The sequence below is a fragment of the Vanessa cardui genome, chromosome 3, assembly GCF_905220365.1.
Source record: "Vanessa cardui chromosome 3, ilVanCard2.1, whole genome shotgun sequence".
Lineage (NCBI taxonomy): Eukaryota > Metazoa > Arthropoda > Insecta > Lepidoptera > Nymphalidae > Vanessa > Vanessa cardui.
The window spans coordinates 6846080-6869632 of NC_061125.1; the positions used below are offsets into that span (position 1 = coordinate 6846080).

At 31.6% G+C, this 23553-nt stretch overlaps 1 protein-coding gene across 1 annotated transcript in view; it reads left to right on the forward strand.

Moving 5' to 3' along the window:
* The window catches only part of LOC124543878 (Kv channel-interacting protein 4-like), a 95731-nt gene that overhangs the window by 11510 nt on the left and 60668 nt on the right, over positions 1–23553 (forward strand). The window lies entirely within an intron of this gene.

The window sequence follows — 23553 nt, forward strand, 5'->3', positions numbered from 1 at the left end:
ACATCGGCAACAGAGTCAGCAGCAGCGTTCGGATCATCCGGCGAGAAACAAATCTGCCCCCATGGGTAAGATGCAAAAAAAGACCGCATCCCATCCCAATCTGCTGACTTGTAGTGCCATACTCGGCGGCACCCAACAAAGCGAGGCCGTGAGTACCGCACAACCGGCACTGTACTCCGGACGAGACAGTGGTCAGACGAGCCCAGAGGGGGATCGACGATAACCTGATAGCCATCCGGATGTGAAGTCAGCAGAAGGTCCAACAGGGAAGGTGTATGATCCTCCACATCCGGTATTCGCGTTGGCGAGTTGACCAGTTGTGTCAGATCATATGCTAGAGCGAAGTCCAGAACAGATCTACCCGCATGATCGGTGGTGCGTGAGCCGAGCCATTCTGCGTGGTGAGCATTAAAGTCACCCAGAATAATGATCTCTGCGGATGGAATCTGCTGAAGCACGGAATCTGTAGCCATTTGGACGTGCTCAACCAGTCGGTCGGTTTCGTCATTACCGCTATGCGACCTATAAAGGCATGCATAGATTCGCGGATGGTCATCGCAGTCTACACGCAGCCAGATAATCGATAGGTCCTGTCCTTCAAGGCTGCCGAGGCGTCGAGAACAGATATCATCTCTGACGTAAACGCATACCCCAGCTCGTGGTATAAAGGAATGTTCCAATTTGTACCCAGGGTACGAGAGAAAGGTCGTATCGGCAGGAGAAGATATTTGGGTCTCGGTTAGAAAGAGCAAGGCCGGCTTCGCCGTTTCCAGATGGTAGTGAACGGCGTTGAGGTTGGAGTTGAGTCCCCTTATGTTGCAGAAGTCCACAGCGAGGGTGGTAGGGGTTGCCTTATGATGCCTGCTCCGCTTGCCCCGAACAGTGGCGAGCGCAAAATTGCCCCCCCCAGAATTCGGAGGGCAGCCTGGGCATCCCTGCTCAGGTGGTGTATGTCCTGAGCATGGATGCCCAGAGAGGGATTCTCCACCGCTGTCGCTGATGGTACCCTCCTGGGGTAATTTAACCAAATTCTGCACAACCATCAAGTTTTGGGGGGGAGGGGGATTGGGCCTCCGGAACTCTCACTTACCGGACGAAACGCGGTAGCATAACTACCACTTTACGCCGACACCTGACTAGAGAACGCGGCATTTGCCAGCTCCCTCAGTCCCACAGTATCAATACTTCAAGATAGTCTATGACTAGCGCAACGATAGTTCAATCTGCTAATTTTCAATCAATGTCGCCAATCTCTTTTCTAGCAATACCATAAAAATGCCGTATTGATTTTCAACTATGACATAATATTTGATTCCATTGATAGTATGACCGTAAACTTGTTTTATTTCATTACTACTTACACGTATTGTAATACGTACCTCGTATACGTTTTAGCACTCTGCCATATAAACTTTAACTATGCCCTGGTATATACCTAAAAGGTACAAAGTTTTTATTATTAATATATTAACATGCAATAACATTAATATAAGAGAGGCGATTTGTTCCAGCGGTTCAACGCGCGCATCTTAACCGATGGTTGCGGGTTCAAGCCCAGGCAAACACCACTGAAATTTCATGTTCCTACTTAATTTGTGTTCATAATTCATCTCGTGCTCGGCGGTGAAAGAAAACATCGCGAGAAAATAAAAATTCTGCCACATTTGTATTCCAGCCGCATTGGAACAGCGTGATGGAATATGATCCAAACCTTCTCCTCAAAGAGAGAGGAGGCCTTAGCCCAGCAGTGGAAAATTTACAGGCTGTTGTTGTTGTTGTGTTAGTATTAATATAGATAACTCTATCAAATGAGAGTCCACTAGGATAGTTCTACGTCATGATTTCTTAGACGATTAATTTCACGTTATATATGTAGACATGAAGCATAATTATAATTCGGTTGTGAATTATATATTCTATCTAAATTACTTATACAAACATATTACGTATTCTCTCTAATAATTATATAATAGCCGCTGTAATTGTCATTCCCAATGCTCATTTAAAATCTATCTATCTATACCTACTTACGTCATTATGTAAGACGTAAGACGGAAGGACATACATACATTGACTTTAATAAGCAGTTCTTGGTCGTAGGACTCTGTGCAGGCTCGTCTGCGTAGATATGACGAATCAGATAATCAACAGCCAAACAAATATTCTTAATATTGTCATGTTGCCGCTTAAAATGTGAGTTATCCAGTGATTACACGGGACATTACATCTTTATTTAAGAACTTTGTGGGGCAGTGGCTTATTTCCTCAGAAATAGTTAATATTCTTACGTCGTATTATAAATCATACAAAAGGTATGAATAACTGAACCATTTCAATTTCCTAATTAATTAAGTCCAATGAATACTGCAATTATATTGTTCAAAAGTTGTTTTTCGGCACAGTTCAGGAAACTTAATAGTATTTCCCATTTAAAATAAACGAGCAAAATCTGGAATAGCTCGTTTACGACACAAGAATAATTAATTATTAACGACGCTTGCTCTCGAGTCGGTCACAGGTGGTTTACTGATTCCCAGTTATTCATTTAGTTAATTAGAATTTGTCATAATTTGCTTTCCGTTTTGAAAATCGCATATTGACATTCAGTCTGGTTAATAATTCAAAGGTTTTTATTTCGAATATAGTATTTTGACATATACTTACTTATTTTTTTCATATAAAGGCACGCTACGCTTAGTAATATAATAAATTGTTAATGTTAATATTATTATGCTTAATAATATCAGCGTCAAATTTTAATAATATTATATAAACTAAGTTAATTTTAATTGCCTTGCCCTTTGTTATAGCTATATAATAAGGCTGCAGAACCCAAGGTCCTGGATTAAAATAATGTATCATCGGGTCATTATAGAATAAGGCACTTTACTTCCGTAAAATGTTCGCAACACTGGGTTAGGATTTCAGGGAATATTACATATACAGCTACAAGCTTCGTTCTCCGCATCGACTTATGAGATCCAGGGAATAGGGGAAAATACTAGTGCATATAATTTGCGTAGAAGTCCTTGAACGATCACCGTGATGAAAACTCCTCCAATCGGAGTTAATACTTCCGCTTCAACACAGTGTAATTGCTAACGTTTCATATGTATATATATTCAATCTCATATATGTATAATTGTATATTAATTACAAATTTTCTAAATTCTAATTTCTACTTTATGTTGTGATTGCAATGCCAGTAGCGATTAGTAAATTGTTTGAAATGAAAAATTAATTAGGTGTTTAATGTGCATTACATTAACTGTAGTCGACAACATTATTAATTGTCAGAAATGTATCACAGGTATTGCGCAAATGGGTGTTTACACACAGATATCCTATTAAAAATAAGAAAAGAACTCGATTTTTCGAAATGTTCAATTCAAAACAATTATTTCCGTTCCTTATTATTATTGCTTAGCTTAAATAACTTCTTATTCAGAGACGTAGAGATAATAATCGTAAAACAAAATTAGAATCTCCATTGTTATATTCTAAGGCCGTTCTCTGTTAATGAACCTGAATCCAGTAGCTGTTCGAAAATAGCCCGCTGTTTACTGTACGTTCTAGCAAACGTATACAATGCATCACACTCGACCTCATGTAAATAGGCCTTAAATTTATAAAGTGCTAATATATTATCAGAATTTAGTAGAAAAGAGTCGTGATCGTTATTTATTTTGAATGTTGCATTTAATGAAACATTTTGAAGCTTTTAATTTGCATTATATGTCGGTAATCGTCAAATTGTTATAAAATAATTGGTTAAAGTAAAACGAATGAAATATTTTTAAGGAACTTAACTTTTGAAGATATATTTAATTAATTTAGTGCTGAGCTTATTTATTCTTACATTTTTAAGACCGTTAGGATTGTAAAATCCATGTATATATCCACATAATTTGAAGTATAAATAAAGATAGCATTATTAGGAAAATATATAAATTAATGTATGATGACTATCATATAAATCACAGAATCCAAAGATTTCTAGTTTAAAATAATTCATATTACTTGCTATAAAATACCAAAATACTATTTAAGCCAATCAATAAATTATTTCGAAACACGGCGGTTCATCTCCACAGATTTCCCTGTTTGATTTGATTACACCTATTTTTCGTATGTGGACGGGCTGATAGTAATGTGCATTTACCAGTATATCCGCGACTCCGCGTACAAAAGGTATTCAGGGCGTACATTACAGACTTTTATAATAAAATGTCAGTGAACATTGACATGGAAAACTTTTCCTTTAAAAAGAATCTGAGACGTCGTACGCTCAACACTATACGATCGGCTGTGACGGCGCTCAGGCAAATCGCGAGTAAGTGCTTTTAAATTGAGTTTTGCGAGTGAAACAAGTTGCGTTTGTTTGTTTCGGTAACATTGAAAACGCTTTCAAACTTACGTGAAACACTATTAGGCTTTTATCCGTACAGTCAAGAACTTTGGCCGAAATACTATGTTTACTTAATCGTCGAATAAACTTGTACGATTAAATTCTATTTAACATTTTTGTATACAACGACATGCGAACTTTCGACTTTCACTTTTAATTTAATATATATAAATAAACGTTATATTATTTGTTTAATTATTAATAATATAATTTTTATATTGAATTTATTTTAAAAAAGAATCATTTTGGAACAAATAAATCTTTTAATAAATATTTAAAACACGCAATAAAACAATTGTACGACGCGAACTAATTAAATTTTTCTTTTCAATTGAAGTCATACTTTAAAAATTTACGTATTTTAAATAAAGTTCCAATTACACGTTGAAATTTTGAAGTACCTATGTCATGCAAAGTTTAATGTGATACAAATATTTAAGTTAACTGATTTTAATTTTTATGCATTTATTTGTTGTTCTATAGATACGCGCAAAAAATAACACACATATATCAATAATGACCCATAACTGTATGTATTTTTCAATAATATTACTAATAATAAGTTATGGCTGACTTCCTTTTCAACATTTTCAGAAAATAGCGCTCTTGTTTTATACGTGTGAAAATATTCCGAAACGTATGTAACAGGTTGTTTCCAAAGAGTTGAACTTTTCAATATTTTCAAAACGTTTGTACAAATCTTCACATACACATACAAATGTGTATTTGAGGCTAATATTATTTTTAAGTTTAAAGAACAAATAATACTCAACATTATACCGCCAAAGCTATAAATGTTTTACCAGATTTATAGAAAATCAATATCTAAATCTGTTTCGCTTAGTAATGAAGTAACAAAGTTAAGGCTTATAAATGCCCTTGACCTTATCTCCTCCGGAGATGAATGTTTGGACCTTGTTCTTTCCAACTCCTACGCAAATTGGAAATAATTCAAAGAAAATATCAAAATAGTTCATAAGTTTTAGTATTTAAATTTATATTACAAACCAATTGTGAACAATCTCACGTGTCTTTTTTTATTTAGATTTGTGAGATGAATGTTTGTTAGCCATATTTTATTATTGTATCTACTGCTTCTAAGCAAGTTACATAGTTGTAACAGTTTTTCATGTTAAAATTTGCCGTGGCCTAGGGACGGGCTACGGGTACATCAAATCGCAACAACGTGTTTAGCTCACGAAACTACGTACGTAATAGACGAACGTAGTTTCACGAGCAATAACAGTCGACTATAAGTTGTAAAGCGCTAACATGAACACTCACGAGCCAGCAGTAAACAGACGCGCGTAAACATATATATACCTTAAATTGCTTATTGTACATATATTGATTGAAAGAATGTTAATATTTTAAATGTAATATCGAATCAACACTTTGGTTTTGAACACAATTATAATTGGCTCCATTATCTAACGCGCCGACATGTGCACTTACGATAACACATCGAGCTACTAAAATGTTTGTGAGCTATTAGTTGATGATTTATATCATATTATCACTCACTTGCAACTGGGGGTTTTAACATTCCATAACTTTCTTTGCATTATAATTTGACGTCGTAACTGTATGTAATAGACACTTATCCCTAAAACGGGAGTGCCGGAACAATCCACTGAATATTTGTGAAACGTCAGCGACTGTAATGAAGGCATCATTCAGTTGTTTTGGAAGAGCCATTGTGCTCGCCCCACCTTAAAAAGCCCTGTCATCACCCGACGTCTTACTGGCGGCTCTGGCGGTAATATAATTACTTGTGCCACCATTAGAGTGACAAACGTGTTACGCAAGCTTAGAACGCGATAAAGATATTTTAATAAAAGAGGCCTTTTTATTTCAGGAAACCTTCACGTTCAGGAAGCATCGTGACGTTACTGACAATAATTAATTGATTTGACAAAATTTTTAGAGATATTTTATATATTGTCTGGATATTCATAGGCGTTCCCTTTTAATATTTGTATAGAAACATATTTTAAAGCGTATATTTTAAAAGTCATTTTTTGTGTTAATTTCGACTACTATTTCTCGGTATACCATAATTCGCTTATTATTAAACATTTAACACATAGAAAAATTAATGACAGATAAAAACTTAGTACTTTTTCATACTATGAAATTGTCCTGCGACAGTACTGCCTGATTGATACCTCCTCCTCACAAATCATCAGATAGAATCGAATTTACTTCCTAATAGTATCACTATTTACGATCTAAATAATATAAACTTACGCTATGGATTTTATGAGAGTAATCGTGAGTATAACAAAAGCCCTACGGATATAACTATTCGGACATATGGCAGTCACAAAATATAGGGTTGCTGAAATGTTTATTAGTAGAGGCCTAAAATAAATAAATTATACGTAATTTGTATATTGAAGCTTTTAATGTTATTCATTCTTATGTTAATAAAAACTTTTTAGTGTTATTCCAAAACGAAAAAGAATTATATGTTTTAAATAAAACTCTTATAAACTAATATAGTACGACTGCTACTCAGTACTGACTGGTTTAAGTAAAATAAAATTTAATTTCCATTTTTTATTATTATTTATTTGGTATTTAAATAACATGTTTCATATAATAATAATATGTTGTTGTATGTAAAAATGTTATTCTATTTACTAAATAACACCTTAATTCTAAAAAACATAAACATATCTGCACACCCTAACCACAATTTATTAGGCTTGGATCCAGTAATTACACGACACACAATTGAATAGACATTTATTAATCCTAAATTTTCACGCTTATAACTTTCATAGACTATTTAGCTTTCCATTATCAAATTCATTTAGTCGGACTGAATATTTAATTTTCACATACAAATTATGCTATACTTTATATATAGGTTAACTGTATTTAATCAAATATGTAATAAATAAGAGCACTATAGGTCAAACATGGACTAGTGCCATGATTACGTCTGTAAGCATGTATTTTTTTTTTATGGCATAGGTAGCAAACGAGCAGGAGGCTCACCTGATGGCAAGTGACTACCACCGCCCATGGACATCTGCAACACCATGGGGCTTGCAGGTGCGTTGCCGGCCTTTCAAAAAGGAGTACGCTCTTTTCTTGAAGGTTCCCATGTCGTATCGGTTCGGAAAAACCGCCGGCGAAAGCTGGTTCCACAAAGTGGTTGTGCGAGGCAGAAAATGTCTGAGAAATCGCGATTAAAAAAAAATGTATTTTAAAATGTCCCTATGATGTCCTCTGGAACAATACATCATGAGTTTATTCGATATAATTATCGAATATGAATGCCGAAGGTTTGCGCAAATCCAGATAGACGTCCTTAATTCTTTGAGATAGCAATTCGACACGACAGCAAAAAATTTAGCCACAGGTTCCACTGCTGTACGTGCGTTCACTGCTAACTCTTAAATTACGGACTGCGAATTTACTTGCTGAAAAAAAAAACAAATTTGTTTTTTGATCCAGTATTTAAATCTTTTAGGCTTAGTGGAAACAAAATTGACTAAAATTTTGTTGGGACCAATCTGCCACCGTCAGTAGGAAAGCGGAAAAGGACTATAACGGTCATGTACGAAGGCTGTGGCTTTCCATGCAAATTTCCTGTAATAGCCTTGCTGATACGGCTACTCATAATATGAGCCGAGAACAACTGTGACCGGTCATTTTCATTATAAATCAGGAGGTGACATATCACATTCTGACTGTCGCAGCTGGAATAATGGCTCGTATCGTTCCTGAAAAGGGAATGCCGTCCAACAGCCTTTTTTTATTTTTTATTCACTATGAAAACGCAGTAACGCTTTTCCCCCGCATGAAGCGGTAACCAAAAAACCAGCGAAACCGTCTCACTTTTTTATACAACTGTCACACCCAACGGTTGGCTTGCCTAATGAATGCCTGGAAAGTACCTGGAATGCCGAACAACCTATAAGTGTGAACCGCAATAAGGGCTTTTTCATCTGGCTCGTTAAAAAACATATTAAATATTGTAAAAATATTTTTTTTACCGCTGACACCGCGTATTTGGTATAATAAAATATATTTCATTAATTTATTTTAAATATATTAACGACTTTCATCTTGTTTTAATTGACTTCATCATTTTCTTCCTCGAAACTTAATTAAAAAACTATCCGAGAGATGATTTAAACAAGAAGTTCTTAAGTAAATGTAAGCCACAAACTCAATAAGTGATGCAGCGTTGTAGTTACCGTATTGTATCAAATTGTATTACTCTCTAAAATTTAATATTTTACGTTAAACATAACAAACTATTCAAGTAAACAAAATCTATCTTTTAGATACTAAGAAAAAAAAGAATTTGAAAAGCTTTCTAATTTTATCAACATTTTAACCAAATTGAAATGAGAATTTCATTTACTAATACTTATTCATTATAAGTGCTAAATTTTGGATGAATAATCAGTCACGCGAAAATGCCTAAACAGATTTCATACTTAGTACATTGAAAGATTGTAATCTAGAATCGCAGTGTCTTTACATTTTAACCAAACACTTGCAACTCTCTCCTCACAGGAGGGCGAAGACACGGGCAGAAAGTAATGTGGCAAAAACCGAAGAATTTTGCTGGACCCTATATAATTTAGGCAATCATATGTAAATTATATTCCCTTTAGAATAAAAAACAAATCTGAAACATTAAGAACAAAATGTTACCAATTGAATACAATGAGCCTATTTTCGTGATCGGAAAATCACAAATCTATCATAAAATACCTATTTTCTTTACTCGAGAACTTTTGACGTCTTTTATCCAAGAACAAAAAAAAAATTTCAACGAAGTTTCTTCGACAGTAGGTATAAATAAAAAATCCACAAATTTTTACCAATTGGAATACTTGTGCGATCGGGACAGTGGCATTATCTCTATCTGAAACTATTCTTGTTCCAAATTGAACGACGATCGATTGAGGTGTGAAAGTAGGACAAACAAACTAATATTCGCTCAGCACACACTTACTTATATTTAACAATAATATTATTATGTTTTTATTTGTGTTTGCTTCGTAAAAATCAAAAATTGTGAGTTAATGAAGGGGAATGATGATACTTAGGAAATTGAACCCTAATGGGCTCAATTTATTTTGAACGTAATAGGGTTCTCGATGAGTAATCAAATAACTGTCTTTATCCAATTATAGCAAAGTAATTTGTTCAAAATAAAGAAGTATTAACAGTATGGAATGTGTAGTATGGGTACGAAATCTCTTGAAGCTTAGGCAATTAAAATCGGAACGGCGCTCGTATTGGTCACTTGGGGGCGATTTTCAGCTACCCAACGCTTATTACACATTCTATTTTTTTTTCTTTACTACCGTACTTCAATTACATTCGAACAAATTTAACTTCTGAAGGGTTTTATTCAGCATATTTGAACATCGAACAACCGGATATTTAAAAGGACCATTTGCCATCAAATTCTTTTACATTTCTAATTATTTAAAATTTGGAAAGAAGCAAATAAATCATTTCATATCTCTTGTAATATATGCTTTTCTTTGTTGGTATCCTTACTAGGTGCAGATCCCACGCTTCTTGGTTTCAAATTCAAAATCAGGCTAACTTATCGTTATTCTATCAAAAAATTGCCACGAAGTAAAAAAAACATATCGTTAACTTAAATAACCTAACCCATTCTTATAAATCTTGAATACGCACATACCTTGTTGGTTTTATACTGTTTACTTATCTTGATTTGAATCTAAATATTGAAAGCCATCCTAAGCTTAGACAAACAATTAAAGTGCTTTTAGTGATACCTTAAATGCCATTTAAAATATGTAATACGTTTGTTTCAACCTCTTCGCGAAATCGCTACAAATGCACGAACTTGAGACGAATTTCAATAAGCAATTTGAAACTACGTCACGTGTCTTAACAACTGTAAGAGACTGTTATACCGAGGGTGTGAGATGGGTGAATAAATTATACCTTTAACCCAATTTCAAAACATAAATTATGTAAAGCGGTGCTAAATGTAGCGATGGTTTTAAAATGTAACAAATTCACCTCAAAGTTATTCTACGTAGGTATTGATAAAAATTAATATGAATTTGTTTATAATTTCTTATAAAAAGTGAAATGATAAACCATTTTTAATTTGTGTACCACTCATATTTCTTGTGTTTTATAATCATATATGTATACTGCTTATACGAAAAATAAAGATACTTACAAGCTATTATTTAAATATTAATTATTTAAAGCAGATTTATTTTCTTAAAAAATTGAACACTATTTTAAGAAATAATCCAGTTAATCATGTATATATATAAAAAAAACAAATACCTTAAACGTAATTTGAATGAATATTGTAAATATGATTTTATAAATTCGATATATATCATTGAGATTAGTGTACTAAAGTTAAGGTTCAAAATCAGTGAAATAGCCTACTCTCTTGAAATATCTGTAATGCCCTGTAAAGCTTGAGCTCCTAAAGGCTTTCGTTATTACTGAAATTATTCAAAGGAAGTTCTACCCGTATGAAAATATGTAAATGGTAATAGTCGATGTGACGAAGTTTTACACAATTAATAATACACAAACGTTGTGAGAGATTCGAGAACTCGTAAACTTTGTTCATGAAACACAAGCGAGTAATTGATTTAACACTGTGTACATACAAAACTTTCTTACAATATGCTGCGGAATACTTTGATAATAAAGATTTTTTAAATTAATTTTGTAAAATGTTATCGAAATGTTTTAATTTATCAAAAATTACAAAAACTTTCTTTGTGTCAAAGTATATTTAATCATAATAAAATTTATAAAATTCTATAATTATTGTGATAAGAGAGATCCGAGATATTTGTCAATACACGCCTTCCACTTAAACGGCCGCATTCGACCGCAAATTCTAACGCACCTTCCCACCCACCAAACTAATTACACAGACAAAACTGAACTGACATGTGGTTAACCGAAATTTTCACGTAAATAACGAAGGATTCATCCAAAAACTCTAAATATATTTGCTTTTCACAAATTCAAATTTTAACGACTTTTATTTGCTTACAAGAAGATTAATGTAGCAATTAATAAAAAAAAAATACACCTTATCCGTGTAATATTTTATTTTAGGACTTACTTAGGTACTAAGGGCTTTACTTATACGTTAGTGGTAGATTAAACAATGATTTCTCTCTTTCCATCAGCATTAATTTGATATTCAAAAGTAGGACACACCAAATATTTAAACTATATATCCTTTAAAAAATTTAGGTGTATTAATACGTTTACCTCAAATTTAGGTTAGTGTAATTGTGATATTTATCGTTATCTACATCTTTTTTTGTCAAACAATGATTTAAATTTACATAATTACAGTAGTTAATAAAAATTTGCGCTTTAAATCAAAATCCCCATAACTTTACTTTATGCTTAATTGTAAAAGTTTGCGTAACTTCATTACACCTACCTCACTGGAAAGAAAATTAAGAAAGATTTACCAGTTAATATAAGATACAAGGAAATGTATATTTACTAACATATTTTGTATCTGTAATAAAGCGTAATGCCTAATTCTTATTTATTATTTCGTGGCATTGTTAAAACGAATCAAAAGCTGCTTTTAGAAGCGTTGTATAAGAATAACAGCAAATAATATTCGATATCGAAGATGAAACACAAACATCTCGTTATAAAACAATATGTTTTTTTTAGAAAGTCATATATCGCTAGATGCGACACGGAAAACGTGGATTTCCAATTCACAAAACTGTAGTCAATTAAAAACCGGACGAGGTGAATATTAGGTACTGCCGAGTAACTGTCACTTTTTTATACTACCTCTACAAGCTTACGTTTTCCATTTATTGTGTTTAACTTTCAATGGTATATCAAAACAAACACGCTTACTTAAAAAGTTATATTATTATATAAAACTTTTGTATTCACAACCCAATAGAGCAATGTGGTAGGAGACTATTTTTCAAATTATTTTTTAAAGTAAATTTGTTTTTTTTTTTTTTGTTACTATTCAAAGGATAATTTTAGAAATAAAAATTGAAAAAAAATCTATGTATACTACTACTATACATGCATATAATGTATGTAACAATTTGATTTTTAAGGAGTTCGTTCATCTGGAAATGATACTCCATATGAAATACATTGTCATCCGAACGGAACCAACATATGAAATATCAATTCCGTAGGTTAAGAGGAAGTAGTTCTAATTCAGTTTGCAAGATTTGACCTTTTGTTTAGGTCAAACAAACATTGCAAGCTAAATAAAATATTGCAAAAATAGTATACTGTGGTTGGATATTATACCAGTATACTACATAACTAAATATCAGGAAATAACCTCACCAATGATGTTATTACAAAAGCAAAGTGCCTTCACAAAACGTGTAGCTCATTGTGAGGAAGGAGTACCCGTATTATGTATTCTGTTAGCTTTCTAAACAGCAGCACTGTATTTTGACGTAGACATATTACGCTTAGAACTTTAAATTAATTCTAAATAATATTTAATAAAAATATTTGGTTCATAAGGAAAAATTTATAAAACCCAAAACTTCCTATATTATAAGATGAAATAAACGCCATCCAGTTTCATGACTGGCGTTAAAATGAAATCAGAGCGATGAGGTCACGAAGGACATTATCACTGCCCTCAGTAAAATATAAACAACAAAAGAGATCCGAAAAATGTCCATTCGCATTCATTCGTTTTATTGAAAGATCTCGAAAATCAAAGCCCTAATTGACATCAAATTTGTCACAGGGATAGATAAAAACGAAGATAAATTGTATGAACATTCTTTGCATATTTATAGTACAATAAAATTGTTTTGTATTGTTATATTACATGTTGTAACGTTGACATTATTGTGTTGGCAGTTTCCAATATTTATAGACTGTCTGTCAGTATATATTGAAATTTGTTAGTGTTCGAAATTATTTAATGAATTTATAATGTATTGTTTATATCACGAAGGTCGTGCTAAAAAGGCTAAGCATAAGTTATTGTGTAACCAATTTCCGATGTAAGGTTCATTACAAAACTTATAAAAAAATAAAGACAATTAGTTTGTCTTCTATATAATACAAATGTATAACTAAAATTAAATCAATCTAAAAAAATAAACAAGCGCAATTTTCATATAAGCTGTCGCCCATAGTAGACATGATGATCCTTTTTATTTGTAATATATTACATAATATTTTTATCGCCTTAGTTCCATGTAGATGTAGCAATTGTGCATATTTTTAATTAATTATTCAAATTTAAAATCATTAAGATAAATGAAAGGAAAGTAAATTGTGTATTTAGATACATGTATGTATGTACGTCGCATACTCAAGTAATTACAATTCATCAAGTCAGAAACTCTGCAAAACTCGCAAGACCCTTGTAACAAACTGAATAATCAAGTTAATGGAAATAAATTATAAATCCTCATAGGCGTATATAATAGTTTAAATGGATTGAACATTCGCAGATATATCATATAATACAGCAGTCACGACTGCCTCTCGCTAGCGTCGCCACAAAATTCAATAAACGTTGAGCAGCTCGCTGCTCAAACTATGTCACATGCCGGATGATCTTCACGCTTGGTAATGACAAGAATATTGAGATTGTCAAATAGTTTAATACCCTATACCAGTTTGAGTTGTATTACAATTTATTGCATTTTAGAAACACCCGAACTGTTAAAAATATTTTTATTCATTTATTTTATAATATTGGTAGGTCAACCCATAAATAGACCTCATGGTAAGTGATCGCCACCACTTTTTATGGGTATGACATTCATTGGCGCTATACCTACTTTACTCTTCCTTCCAACAGGAACACAACGACATAAAGCAACGCTATTTGGCAGTTAAAGCAAATAACAATATACTTTATTCGAGTAAGAGCTTAGAAGATCTTTTGAATCGTCATTTAACAAACTATATTGAGTAAAACTACTACCGGTTCAGAATGCAGACTCTACCGAGAAGAAAACAGCAGTAAACTCAGTAGCTACTCTTTTAAATATGTGATGACAATAATTATGTAATTTTGTAAAATATTAGAAAATATTTAATGAATCACTAATATTACAAGCCATGCGAGTTATTCGCGCCAGTGACTGAAACACAACAAAAGCTGCCTCAAAGGAATACGAACTACGTTTCAGTGAATAGTAAATATTTGTACTGAATTCATTCGTCGGCTACGCAAATAATAATATCGATGTTGACTATAATTTCAACATATATTCAGTTGGACTGTAACATTTAATTCCGAATAATAAAATAAATTAAAACACGTGATTAATGTTTATATTTGTATATCATTATATATGATTTTTATAAGAATACCGATAACATACTGCACCAAATGAATAACCACTACAAATAATAGGAATTGTTTAAAATACTTATCGAGTTCCTTAACAATAAAAGTGCAAACATTGTAAATGATAATAAAGATTATATCTTTAAAATTTAATCTTAATTAACGGGCTTTCGAAGATTGTCAGGCTAATTAAAATTTTACTCAAGAAATCCCTATTATCCCTCGAACGGATAATGACTCGATAAGTGTTTACGAGCCCCAGTGATAAGATTATTAATATCCCAACAGCCAATTACCATGGCGCTTAACAATGTGTCAAAGCTAAGAGGACGCTAAGAGGGCCCGCGACATTAAAATGAGGCTCGCTGATGGCCCTATCCTCCTACAACGTCATCAGTTTTAAAGAACTCTTCATTCCCCTTTAAATGGAAATTTTCCCCATCGAGCATATTTCGCTTCTAGCCATAGAATTCGTGCTGATATTGCGTTTTGCGGTTAATATTTAAAGCAAAATATTATTTTGTTAATCTAGATTGACATTGACAACAAAATCGGCGTCGGGACCGAGTTATATTTAAAATATATTATGTTTACATTTCTTTCTAAATCGATGATCACTCCTTAGTATAAAACAAAGTCGCTTTCTCTCGTCCCTGTATCTCAAATCTTTAAAACTACACAGCGGATTTTGATGTTTTTTTAATAGATAGAATGATTCAAGAAGAAGGTAGATATATAATACATGGACTATATAGTAAAGAAACACTGATAATTTTAGAAGTTTTTAATGTGTTGTAAAGAAATTCTGTCGTATATTTAGTATCAGTACTGCACCCGTACGAAGCTGGGAGTTCGCTATTTAATATAACCTTTTGAATATAAATTAATAACTATAAATTAAGCATTTTTGTGTCTATCGCATGAATTGTAATAGTTGCAACTTCTGTTTAACTAGATACAGAAGTCAACCATTCGTAGCTTTCGACATTAAACGGTAAAATAGAGATGCAGCGAGTGGCATTGATTCTGAAATTGTTTGAAAGACCGTGGACACAAAATGGAAACAAAAAAAAATATGAAAAACTCAGCGATTCAACCGATTGAAGAATCTGCGTGGAATATTTCAGTAAAATTCATTTAATAATCATACTATGAGTAAATATTAATTATTACTATACGCATAATATATTACATTATTGGGATTTTATTTGGTATCGTAACATTGCCATAGTTTTGTTATACTAATATGTTTTTCTTTAAATGTTAAAGCAAGTGTTTTCGACCTATTTGCCAGTGAGTGAATTCATATTTGCGTAGTAGAATTGAAGTCAAAATAGCGTATAGGAAAATAGCACACATTTTCATACATATTAAATTGCCGTAGGAATAAGCGATCGCCGCATGCAAAGTAATGACGATGGCGGATATTGAAGCTTTCACGAGTCCTACGTCAATTTGTAAAAGAGTGGTTTTTTTTGTAAAACATAAACTAGTTTTGGAATTTTTATTTTGTTTAAGATGTAACGTAATAAAGTAATTATTCTAAAACTATACTTTTATTCGAAAATAGGTCAGGCTCCAAACTGCAGCATTAATAATAACGGTATTCGATCCGTAATTTAATCGTCATTAATATTACAATTTTTAAAAATTATGATTTTTTATAGAAACAATGCATGTAATTTTAAAAATAGTTACTATGTGGTCTTTAAGATATCGGTCGTCAAGTTTCATGAAAAGTTGAAGTACAAAATATTCCTACTTAAACATTTATTTACTATTATTGCATTCATCCATTTAACAGACGGTAAAGGTCAACTCCTACACCGATGTTAGACTATAACAGATAAAACTTGAAACAATATATGTTATTTCTTTTACGTTAGGTGTTTTTTTTCCTTCATTTCAAAATAACCCAAAAATATTTGCACAATAAACTTGGAAATACATTAAATAAACCTAAATTGTAAGAAAAATTCCCAAAATTCTGTAACGGCTAACCTTTCTTTACTACAGTTAATAACGATTGCTTTATTGTTATATTAAATAATTATAACAATAATATTAGATTAGATAATAATATGATGATAAGATTATAGGAAAAGTATTTATGGCTAAAAACTATTGAATCAATTTCTATTACTATAAAATATGTAAAAATCCTATTTTGTATAAATGGCACTTGAAAATAAAACAATATAAAACGTCAAAAGTTCTTTTGCGCTATTTCACGCTTCAAATATTTAATGTAGCTACCGTTGAAGCAACTCAATTTTAAATGAACACTCTTCTAAAATAATTATTAAAAAACAACGATTTTTCGTATAGCCTATCAAACAGAGACTATTAGTATTATTAAATTTATAAATATTTACTGTTACCTTACATTTTTTACTGTTTAAATTGTTCTAAGCTAGAGATGTATCTTAGCAATAAAGACTATCAAATTATTCCTCATATAATAAATATACACATTTTTTTTCGCAGACTCATTAAAACTATATTAAAAAATATATCATTATAGGAAGTAATAAAAAACTTACTCGCTCTGTGCTACTCCGGTGAGCAACCATATAAACTGTCTTATTAAGACCTACTCACATATTTCAGTAACCTAGCATTTCGTTTTATTGCTACCACAAAGGTCTCGCCTTATTTAGATTGGTGGAAAGTTCCATTCTAGTAATAAATGGAGTATAAATTGTTCAGCACATAAACATTTGTTTATGCGTGGAACGATTATTTAATGTCCCTAACATTTACATTTGTAGAATTGATTTTTAGATAGCTATAGTACATTTTTACTTTAACGAATATAAAATATAAAATTTTATTAAACAATAAGTTTTAGAATATGTGATGTTTACATCGTAAGAATCCACCAACAAATACTCTCTGTGACTGAGTTAACTTCTTACCGATCGTGAGACAATTACAGGTTATTTCAAAACTATTTTTACTTTAATACGAGAGCCATCAGAACCTCGATTGAGCATTCATCGGTCTCACGATTCAAGTGGGCATAAAACTTGTAAGTTACAATACAAGATTTATATGTAACTACTTAATAGCTGATATGAAACGGATTTACAATTTTATTTCGTACACTCTACTGCCAAAGTTACTTTTAAAAAGAGTTTATTGTTGTATAAATGTACATACACATACACGTACATTATATATATATAGTAAAATACTATGTTATTTAATTAAGGAATACTACCAGTGACTTGTAGTCCTCAAAAATCTACAGTCCGGTCTCGTGGTTCTACAAGTATCACTTTAGTCAGTAGTTTATTTAATCTTGTAAAATGACGATTCAAAGAGATTACTTGAGTAAAGAACATTTTGATTTATTCTAAAAACTAAAGAGTATTTCGTTTTCCTTCTATAGTTATGGTATACTTACAATATTCAGTTCCATCGAAATTCAGATCTCCGTTAAAGATATTTTAACCACACTTTACTTTGCAGTACCGATGGAATAAAAGGGCCGATAATATGTTTAACTTTACGCTTATTATAAGGCGAGGACAAACATGTCATTATTAAATTAAATTTCCTCTGAATTAAGATTATCATATCACCACGTAATACAACAAAAATATTAAATGTAATTTGTAAATTTCATTTTTTATTAAATTGAACGTTAAAAAGTTTTATAATTTTTGTCTAAATTTTCAACTCACAAATATAGAAAAAACGTATAAAAACCGACCATCAAAGGAATACAATTTCGAGAACGCTATTCCCACATCATAAATATTTTATAAGGACCTTTTATATAACCTTAGAATTCTCACATCTACTACATCAAACATATATAAAATAAACGATTTATTTGATATAATGTATATGTAACTAATAATTATAGTACAACGATTTGAACTATAATAATTATTCGTTATAAACGACAAAATTTTTAATTAATAGATTAAAATAAAAAAAATATACATTAGGTATACAAAAAAATACATAGGATACCTTAAAAGAATAAAATCAGAAATGAGATAAACCGGGGTTACAATAAATAAAATTTTAACAGAAAGAAAAACCGACTTCAAACAAAACACTATTTTAAAATAAATAAAAATGCACTAAAAAATAATAAAAATAATTGCATATTTTACATATTTTTTAGAGTCCTCCTAAGTAAAATGAAATGAAAAATATTAGACTACTTAAAAGTCGATTTACGATTATATAATGTAGTTATAATTATTGGTATATTTGGAGCCGGTGTCAGCTACGGTGCCCTTGCCCCAACAATCAAAAGAAAGAAGCGATACGAGCCCCTTGATTGATCCAGTATATTATTGTGTAAAAGGTAATTTGTAAAAAACATATTTGTTAAAGTATTCTCGTATTGTTTTTGATAGATATACTGTAGGGTTTTATTGGCTATTATTATATTTCAAACAAAAAAAAAATTATCAAAATCGGTCCACCCAGTAAAAAGTTATGAGGTAACAAACATAAAAAAAAAAATACAAACGAATTGATAACCTCCTCCTTTTTGAAATCGGTTGAAAATATAGTTTGAATGCAGTGTAGGGCACCCTCCAGCTCGGGTGAGATATGACCTGAAGGTGAAACTGGAATGGATGTGGAAGGCAGAAGGCCAGAAGTTTTAAGCAACTTCTTAGAGAAGTATGCTGGATTGATTGATAAACGAAAAACTTATTTTATAATTATAACTTTACCGAGAGGTGTGAGCAAAACAATGCATAAAATATTCTTTTATATTAAATATCAATCTATATGACATCAGCCATCTGATCAATGTTTCAAAAATTGAAAGAAGAACGAACCAACAAACAAATGCATTTATTGTATGAAAAGGATCATTTAGAATCATTTAGAAAAGTTAGACGAATAACTGACGTTGATACTACTCAATTACTATGCTTTGGTTATGATAGTATACCTTTTCGGTATCGTACTTTATGGTAACGCTACAGATATCAAAAAAGGTTTGTCCGATTTATTTATAATCTTGGTGCCCGAGAATCCTTTCAGACCATATTCTTTTATTGCATTGCATGAACTTACGTATATACATATAGTATATGTGTGTAGAACAATACGTATATTTTTACAATAATTATAATAGATCTTTTTGAAAAAAACATCGACAATCATTTCAATATAATTATAAGTAAACTTATAAATTCTAGTTTCTGATTTTACAAAGTCAATATATACTTCCTGGAGCGCGGAATTCATTTATGTACTACGATTCCACGGTTATACTTCAGTCTATTAATGAATTTAAATCTCATGTGAATAAACATCGATAAATAAGAGTTTATATATGGCGAAAATACAAATTTAATGTATGTATTTCATTTTATTACTTTGATCCACTGATAACTTTACATTTAATACAATATTATAACAAGTACTTTTATTATTATTATTTTTACTACGTTATTTAAAATAATAAAGTTATTTAAAATATAAAAAGTGTACTCTTTCCATGCAAAAGTTGGAAAATAATATTTAACCTCTAAATGCGAATATTTCCTTTGTTTTCGAATTTTAATATTTTTAAAGCCGTACATAGAGCCACAGTCGCTTCACGGAAAGCTTAGGAAATTGACAAGGTCTCAATTTCCTCACAGGCAAACAATCATTGCTTCATATTATGATAACATTTTCCATCCGTATTAATTAATTAACTTTATAATATTTAAGTTCTTATTATTTAATTATAAGATTCTGTATTATGTAGAGCCAATGTCTTCTCCCTGATCTGATTTGGCGGAATGAGTCAGTGGAAGCACTAACCTCTTTTGTGATATAATATTTTTGAAGCTTTGAGACGGATAGGCCACCACATTTACGCTTGCTTATCAGGATCTTCTTCCCTCCTCCCATCTGCGATTCGGGACTTGGTAGATTAACCATTATTCGATCAACCTTGGAAGACCATGGAGTTAAGTCATTCCACCTGGCTCCAACCTGAAACAACTATGCTTCCAGAAATGCCATCTACTTCAATATCAGGAGTTCTCAGGGCGAATCGCTCATAAGAAATGTTGCGCCGTTCATGATACCATACGGTAACCACGTAACACCCTTTACTCTATGATCCTTTGCTGTTTCCGCTGAAGAGCTTTATTCTGAGTGATGATAGCGTCAACCCATAAATGTACATGTGCCATTACATGCCAAAATTTCAAATGCAGCCTGTATTAAACCAATTAATATATTTAATAAAGGTAAACTACCCAGAAGTCTCAAGCATTGATTATTGCTTTCTACGTCATGCATCTGTTGTTTAATATGTTACTAAGGTCTGAATAAGATTTTATCTGTTAAATATACGAAACATATTTTGAATAAAAAAATATACGCCCTCAAAGTTCTCCCCGGGCAACAATGATTATAAAACGTATTCGCACAGTAGCAGGAGCATCGAAATAACTAAATAAAGCAGCAACAATGTTAGAAATTGTTAGCTACTCTATATACAACAACAACAGCCTGTAAATTCTCACTGCTGGGCTAAAGGCCTCTTCTCCCTTTGAGGAGAAGGTTTGGAACATATTCCACCACGCTGTTCCAATTCGGGTTGGTCGAATACACATGTGGCAGAATTTCTATGAAATTTGTCGCATGCAGGTTTCCTCACGATGTTTTCTTTCACTGCTGAGCACGAGATGAATTATGAAGACAAATTAAGCACATGAATCGGCGGTGCTTGCCTGGGTTTGAACCCGCAATCATCGGTTACGATGCACGCGTTCTAACCACAGCGACTCACTTACACGCTACTCTATATATACTCTCTCTATATGTATAGTCAAGTATTTAAAATTTTATTCTTAACAAACTAAGAGCATATGTATTTGAGTACATACATATATGCTAAATACAATATTAAATCAATGTAATGATTATACAATTTTTATTTTATATAAAAAATAATTGATATATTGCAAAATAGCTTATCATTTTCAATTCAGATCGTATGATGAAACTTGTAATTGTGCTGATATCGCAGAAAGCTTCCAAACTCCATTGAATAGAAAACTGACTACTACGCAAACTTATTGAGGTTGACGAAACTTTCAAAACTCTAGACATGTTTGAATAGATGTATAATTATCTCAACGTGAATTTAATTATTGTATGTGCCCCTGCAGTAATAACGCTGTAAGCGTTCAATTTTTTTAGAATATAAATAACAGCCATTGTTTACGGCCACGTGTAGGCAGATGGTTTTAATGGCTCTCGAAAGAGATCAGCTCTCGTGTGGTCAACACGTAATGATTAACGATGCAAAAGTACCCTCTATATTGATGAAACACGATATGGTCCTCAGCAGTGATTGATTGCACTTGTATTCATCAATATTTCTTTCATTGTGCTAGGCAATATTTCATTTCGATTGTACCAAGGGTGCTGACTGATGTGGCTAATAAATTCATGCGTACCGCTTGCGCCGGCTTTGAATTCGATAAGAAAAAATACTGTTATTCATTTATCTTCTATTATATATTTATTAAGTTACAAGCTTTATTTCAGGTGAAAATGATTCTATTTTATTAAAATATCACCGCTTAATTTATAAATGTTACTTATTCTAGTATAAAAAAGTTGTGTAATTAGAAAATTGTCATATTCAATTTCATATTTTATTTGCACTGTACACTTTATGGAATAAATATAAATAGAGATTATTTCTTTTAAATGATATTAATTAACGTAAGGCTTTATAAGCTATTAAACATGTTATCGCCCGTCATAATTGAACATCATTCGCTAGTAAATACACAAAGTTTATTATAGATTATTCCAAGTTATTATGGGAATAACACAACGCCAACTTTATACTCTCTTTCATAAAAGCTATGAAAGGAAAGATAAACAAAGAATAATTAAGGATTTATTTCTTTTTATGACTAGTAGTAAAGTATAATTTATAACGTAATTTTCTTCTGTGTATCATTAATATATTCATTACGTTATATGTATCTATATACATACACATATCTATATACATTTATAGAAACATGTGATAATGATTAGTTAAGTTTTTCGGACTAGTGCAATTACTTTTTGTATTGTTATGGACTTTTCACATTATGATGATGATTAAATTTCCGGAACTATGACTGTATGGTATAGCTTTTTATTTTATTTATTGCGATATATAACTAATATATCTGTAAATTCAATTTCGGTAAATAATTATTATATTTCTGAAATCTGATTTTAGAGAAAGAATTACAAGAGAAACTGCTCCGTGTGGAATATATACAGTTATTATGGAATTTCTAGCCCGAACAGTTCTTTTCATATCGTATTGGTAGACCAAGTGAATAACGCATTCAAACAAACAAAGAACCTTATACGAATGAAAAAGCAGATATACGAGAAGGACGGCGAGATATACTAGCGAGCGGTTTTTTTTTTAATTTGTTACAAAGCGTCTTGATGTTATTTAAGTAAAACAAAAACCAACACAATTGATGATTAAATGACATGAAATTCTCCTAATAATACGAAAATATGTAGATACATATTTATAAATAAGTGTATTCATGAAAGATGCTTTCTAGTTCTTTATAACAATTTTAGTTCTACATATAATAAATAGAAACTCAATAATATACGTAGATACCTACTACGTTATAATAATAGGTTAGAATCTTTTGGGTCATTGCTTTTTCCTGGTTCACATTTGATTAATATTCACTAATCTGACGTGATCGGTAAGTGAATTATAGCAATAGACACGAAATATTGCCCTACTTTTACAGGAAAGTATATCGTCGTATTGTTCAATAATTGCATTGTTAATTAAACT